Source organism: Camelus ferus, chromosome 35 (genome assembly GCF_009834535.1).
Source record: "Camelus ferus isolate YT-003-E chromosome 35, BCGSAC_Cfer_1.0, whole genome shotgun sequence".
NCBI lineage: Eukaryota > Metazoa > Chordata > Mammalia > Artiodactyla > Camelidae > Camelus > Camelus ferus.
Genome location: NC_045730.1, coordinates 18,584,952 through 18,591,670, shown reverse-complemented (window position 1 = coordinate 18,591,670; position 6,719 = coordinate 18,584,952).

Below are 6,719 nucleotides of genomic sequence, written 5' to 3'. Positions count from 1 at the left end.
CAGTCCTCGTCCAGGACCACCCGTTAGCACCACCTCCTTGTCAGCCGCAGTCCGCCCCCCCGGAGTTCATCCACCGTTGTGTTGTGTGCACGCCCCTGCATGTGCACCCACCCTGGTCCAGACAGTCAGGATCCTGCTTTGTTTTGACACCAGGACGGGTAAACCCAGGTTGAGGCAGCTGTTGGGGCCTCTGCTTTGTTCTCTGTCTTAATGAACAGCTGTTTCCTCTTTTCATGGGACTGAGTGCTCAGTTCCTCAGAACCATAGGCACAGGGGGTGGGGGAGGCTTGTTAGGGGAGACGTAGCTCTGTCCTTCACGCAGATTCCCTTCAGCGTTTGACAGAAGTGCCATTGGCATCGCAGCAAGACAAACGCGCTGCATGGGACTGACCCCACATTGAAGGCCTTTCACTTCCCCCAAAAGAATCCTCCCGAAGGAATACCAGTGACCTCGTGGTCACAGGAGGTGATGGCCTCACCGCTCTCCCAAAGCCACGGCAGGAGCCCGCCTGAAATCTGAGGTTTACTCTCCAAACAGAATTGGGTTGATTCTCAAAGCCGTTGGACCCGGCCCCCTGCTCCATCTGTGACCTCCCCTCCAGGAGAGTGACTCTGAATGACCACACGCATGTTTGATAGCCTTCCTGTTTGTTATTCCTCGCTCTCCAATACCCCATCCCCAGATAATTTCCTGTCCCTGTGGCTACATGGAACTCGTGGTCTTGACCTGTGTTGTAAGTGCACAAACCCTGGACTATCAAAGGATAAGTCAAAGCCCGGATATCTCAGCTCACTCACTCATCCTTTCATTCCTTCATTCGTCCGTGTTTGCTGAGGACCAGCTATTGGGCTGGGGCTGTGTGAATGGGTCGGTGGGGGGAGGGCCACTAGTGAGCAGAGAAATCAACCCGGCAAGTATGTTCATAGTAAGTTGTTGCAAAGTGAGGTGCACATTCTGAAGCAGGAAAAGAATAAGATTAAAGGGAATTTGTTACAAAGGAGCCACCTGGGCTGGGCCGTCAGGGAAGGTTCTGCAGTGAAGGGCTGCTTGAGCAGAGAGGGGAAGACCAGGCAGGGGCCAGCTCGATGGAGAGGGGGGTCATGCTGGGATTCGGTCATTCTGGGTGGAAGGAGCTGCGTGGGCAAAGGCCTGTTTGAGAGCCGCTGGGCCCGGAAGGAGGTGCAGGAGGCAGGGTGGGCGGAGCACAGCGGCCACAGGCACCTGGAGACGGGGCTTGAGGCTTGTTAGAGGATTGGGTTTTATTTGAGGAGCCCTGGGAGGGCTTTAGACCAGGAGAGCTGGGATCGGCCATGCCTTTTGGAAAGACCATCATAGATGCAGTGTGGGGATCTGACGGGAAGAGAATCTAACTCAATCCAAAGAGGCAGCCCCACGTTGTAGTTGACTGTACTTCAATTAAAAAAAAAAGGTACGGGATTTCTTGTTGGGGTGATGAAAATGTTCTAAAATTGACTGTGGTGACTGCACAACTTGGTGTATTTACTAAAATCTGTTGAATTGTACACTTTAAATGGGTAAATTATGGTGTGTGAATTATATCTCAAAAGCTGTTTAAAACATTAGAGGGCATTGCCATAAAATTATATCGAAAAGGTCAATAAAATCTCATAATTTGAAAAAAAAAACCCAAAACAAAGAGGCGGCCCCCACAGTGGTCCGGGCAGGAGATGAAGGCGGCCTGGCCCAAGGCGGTGGCCACGCAGGTGGAGGGGGTGGGCGGGCTCAGGGGACACTCGGGAGGCGAGATGCTAGGGGCATGGTGATGAGTTGGTTTGGGTGGTGAGAATAAAGGAAACCGTGAGGATGACAGTTTTCTGGCTTGTGTCACCTCCAGGGAGGAGGTGGGTGTCACTCACTGAGGTAGAACTTCAGAGGGACCACGGCGGGCTGGGGAGAACTATGAGTTTACTATTGCACCATCTGGGCTTGAGGCGTCTGAGATCATTTGAGGGGACGTCAGACAGGGAAGTGCTTTGGTGGAGGGAGGGTGGTGGGCGCAGGGAGGCGCCCGGACAGGATGTTGTAACAGGGGCTTGTAGCTCTTCGTGAACATTCTCTTTCCGTCGCAGTTTTCTCTCCTTGGTGGTTCGGTTGGACGCCGGGGTGGCCACTCAGTGCCACGTGCAGCGAATGCTTGCTGGCCTCTCTCGAGGGAAACAAGAGGGAGGTGGAACTTCTCTTTAAAGACTGTGTATAAAATAGGATTAAAAGTAACATTTTGTTCTTTGAAAACCTGGAGTAATACCATAACATGCACGTAATCTGGGATCTGTTTATGAACCAGCAATACTGATGAGTTAGGAGTGAAAGGTTTAGAAAGCAAATCTGGAAGCGTTCTCACTTGCTTGGATTCTGTAAAGTGCTGCCCTGGCGAGCCTGGCTCCGAGGGCAGGGAGGGCCTGGCTCTGCCAACAGGGGATGGAGGCCTCTGCCGGCCTTCAGGAAGGTTCTCCGAGGCCCCTGCCTGGGGCCGTTCATGAGCAAGACTGTGTTTATAGTGTCTCCGAGTGTCTCCCTCCCGACCTGGAGGAAGGTTGAGATGGTGAGGTGAATTCCGTCGCCAAACCCAGTTCTCGGATTCTCCAGTTCTTCCTGAACTGGGTGTTCAGGAATTCAGCTCAATTCTGACCCTCACTACCCAGAGTGAGGCAGACCCTGCAGGTTAAGGGGTCCTTCTCACAAGGCTGGCCCCCACTTCAGACACAAGTTGCAAGTCCTGGGGGGGGCCCTGCTCCCACCCGCCTGGCTATAAATCAGGGGCCCCTGTAATAATCTGCTAGAACTCAGGAACACGCCACACTTCCACTGACCCATTTATTATAAGGGAAGTGATAAAGGACACAGATGGACCCAGATGGAGAGAGACACGGCGAGGTCTGGAAGGGTCCAGAGTGCAGGAGCATCTGTCCTGCACACGTGGGGTGCACCCCCTTCCTGGCACGTGGATTCATTCCCCAACCTAGAAGTTCTCTAAACCCCATGCCCTTGGGATTTTTACGGAGGCTTCACCATGTGGAGGTGATCGATGATTTACTCAGCCCCAGCACCTCCCCTCCTCCTCCAGAGGTTGGGGGTTGGGGCTGAAAGTTCCAAGCTTCTCATCCCGGTTTGTTCTCTGGTGACCTGCCCCACCCTGAGCTCTCTTGGGACCCACCAAGAGTCACTCCATCAGGACAAAAGAGTCTCCTATCACCAGGAAGTTCCAGGAGATGCTCCTGGGGACAAAGACCGACAGTAGAAAATGAAAGACACTCCTATCGCCCCATCACTCAGGAAATTTCGAGGGTTTTAGGGGCTCTGAATCAGGAACCAGGGACAAGGATCAAGTACTTTTCTCATGCTATCTGTGGCTCGTCCACCCTGGAATAGGGTAGGGGCACTCCCTGGGCATTCTAGAACCATCTGCAGCTAAGCTTCTGCCGCAGTTCCCACCTGTCCCCCAGCCTGCCCTGAGCACCACCCTTACCTGCAGGCAGGGGAGCCCATCTCCAAAGCAGCAACCGCCTCTGGCCCGGGCTGGGTCAGGAGGCCCCGAATCTGGGCAGCTAAGGGGCAGGGGACAGGGTGTGGGGTGGGGAGGAGGCCTGTCCATGCTGCAGGCTTGTGTCTCCGGGGCAGTGACTGTTTCATGCACGTGAGACTTCCCATCACAGGCATGTGTCAGCTGCAAGAACTGGGCAATCCTCCACTCACTGAGTTTCTAACCTGAGCAAATCTAACATCATCGCTGATCTGTACATGCTGCAGGGAGGCAATAACTAACTCCCATTTTATAGATGTGTAACCCAAGGCACGTGGATGTTTGAAAACTGGCTCAAGGTCACAGTTAAGTGGTAGAGGCAGGATTCAAACCCACATCTCTCAGGTGCCAGTCTGTTCTGATGCCTCCAGCTTCATGTCCCCAGGTTCTGTCTCCTGCCTTAGGGGCTAGAAGGCAGACCCCAGGGCTGATCCCTGGAGGCTGACCAGACCCAGACCACAGGCGGCTAACTCACCTGTCAACTAAACCAGGGAGACAAGAGCCCAGACATGCCCCCGAGACTCCGTCCGTGGTTTATGGCCTCCGCTGGTCTCGCAGGATGGAGGTGAACTTCCTCCACGCTTTCCAGGCTGTCCTGGTATCTCTAGGACCCTACTTGGAGGCTCATGTGTGTCTTCATCATGCAAACTTCCTAGCCGAGAGAGACACCTGGCGTGGCCCCTCTTCTCCCCAAGACAGGCCCCCGTCCCCCCACCGTGTGTAGCCATTTGCGCAGGACTCGGGCATGGTGAGTCCTCCAGCTGGTGTAGACAAGCCCTAGCGCTCCGCATACAAAGGGCTTTACCTCAACCCTCCTGCCCCCCAGTGCTCCCCCGTGTATCCTCTCCACCAACGGCCACTCAGCACTTTCTTAGCCAAGGAGACTGATGGGGGAGGGGAGCCCAAGATGTCCCTTTCGGGCGACTCTGCTTCTGCATTCAAACTCACAGATGCTTCAGCGGCTTGCTCAGACGCCTTCTCTCTGCAAAGCCTTCCCAGCCCTCCAGCCCACACCTCACTCCCTCTCTGAACCCCTCTGATTCCAGGAACATGGTAAAGATTGCTCTCCACCCTGGGGAGAAGGAACTCTGAAATCTTGCCTGTAGGTTCGAGGAGAACATCAAGATTCCCCTCCACCCAGGAAAGAGAGGCGCCGAATTCCCTCCCCGCAGGAATACAGATGCTCCCCTGTAGGGGTTATCTCTCTCTCTCTGTCCAGGGCAGAGAGGAATGGCGAGATTAAGCTCTGAATTTGTGAGAAGCATCTCTAAACACCTCCCTGCGCAGGACAGGCAGCAGCCTCCTGATTCTCCTACCCAGGGCACAAAGGAATCTCCGATCTGTCTCTTCTCTGGGTAGAGAAAAATGATCTGTTTTAAACACCGGGGTCTTAAGGACCTTGTTGGCGAGGGATGGGGTGGAATACCCGACGAGCATCACCCTTTAAACTCCCACCGCTCCAAGTCCCTTTTTAACCCCCGTGGGTGACTTGACATACATTTCCCCATCGTGGGAAATGGTGGTGTGCATGTGCCATCCCGCGATTTCCTTCTGGAAATGCTCATTTCGGAGGCACATCCCGCACGGGGACAGCGGTAGTGGGCCGGCCGTTGCCAGCGGCTCTGCAGCGGGCTGTCAACTCCTAACGTGTCAGGGTTTGCTTCATCACTACAGGATGGCCGGGGATTTGGGTTGCTTCCAGCATCGCTATTATAAATAGCATTGCTGCCTCCCAGTCGTTTCTGCATTTAATCACCCACTGCTTAGCTGTTTAACTGTTTCCTGGAGATAGTGCGACCTCACCAGAGAAGCAGGAATGTGGTTTGACCTTTGGAACCCTCCTCCCTGCCCACAGGGGTGCTGAGCCCAGAGAAGAGCTTCACCACAGAAACAGCTAGTCACTTCTTGAGCTCTTGCTCCAGGCCCAGCACCAGGAAAAGCACTTTCTGTGTGTGATTTCATTTCATCCTCACGGCAACCCTGTGTGGTAGGCGCCCCTGTGATTCTCATTTTATAAACAGGAAAAATGGCACTTAAAAGTGATTGGCTGGTTCCCAGGGGGAAGGGGCGGGAGGGATAAATGAAGAGTTTGGGATTAGCAGGTACAAACTTCTATATATAAAAGAGATAAACAACAAGGTCCTACTGTAGAGCACAGGGAACTATATTCGATACCTTGTAATAGCCTATAATGAAAAGAGGAAAAAGAACACATACGTATGTAACTGAATCACTATGCTGTGCATGGGAATTTACACAACATTGTAAATCAGCTAAATGTCAAATAAATAAATAAAATGTAACCCCAAAATAAAGTGATTGGGTAATTTTCCCAGTCACATAGCCAGTAGGAGGTGGGGCGTGGATCTCACTCAGGCCATGGGACTCACACGCAGGGAATTTAACTGCGCATGGCAGGTGCACTCTTGTGGCCACCCAGTGTGACTCCTGGCCTGTCCCAGGCTGACTTGCAGCTTGGGAAGAATGTTCCTCAAGGTTAACCCCATACAGGACATCGTGGTGGAGCTTTAGTCACCATGCTGCTAATTTCAGGTCCCGCCAGGCTCAAAGTGATCTCACTATTTCCATTCCAGCTCCTGAGTCCACAGTCTGAGCTTCCAGCACAGGAGATGTGGTCTCCCCTGGTTCCCATGAGGATGGGGGATGCTGCCAGGTGGGGCCCTGTGCACCTCGGGTACCCTAGAGGAAGAGCCTGCAGACCTGCCCTGTGTCCCTGTGGTGCAGGGGGTCTGACGGGGCCATGCCCAAGGAAAGGAAGGGGAAGAGCTGCCTCCTTTCTCTTTCTTTCTTTTTTTTAAATGTACATATATTCTTTTTTTTTGTATGTACATATATTTTTTTCATTGAAGTGTAGTCAGTTTACAATGTTGTGTCAATTTCTGGTGTACAGCACAATGCTTTAGTCATACATGAACATACATATATTCATTTTCATATTCTTTTTCACCATAAGTTACTACAAGATATTGAATAGAGTTCTCTGTTCTATACAGTATAAACTTATTGTTTGTTTATTTTGTATATATTAGTATTTGCGAATCTCAAACTCTCAATTTATCCCTTCCCACCCCCTTCCCCCCTAGTAATCATGTTTGTCTTCTATGTTTGTGAGTCTGTTTCTGTTTTGTAAATTAGTTTGGTTGTCTTTTATTTTAG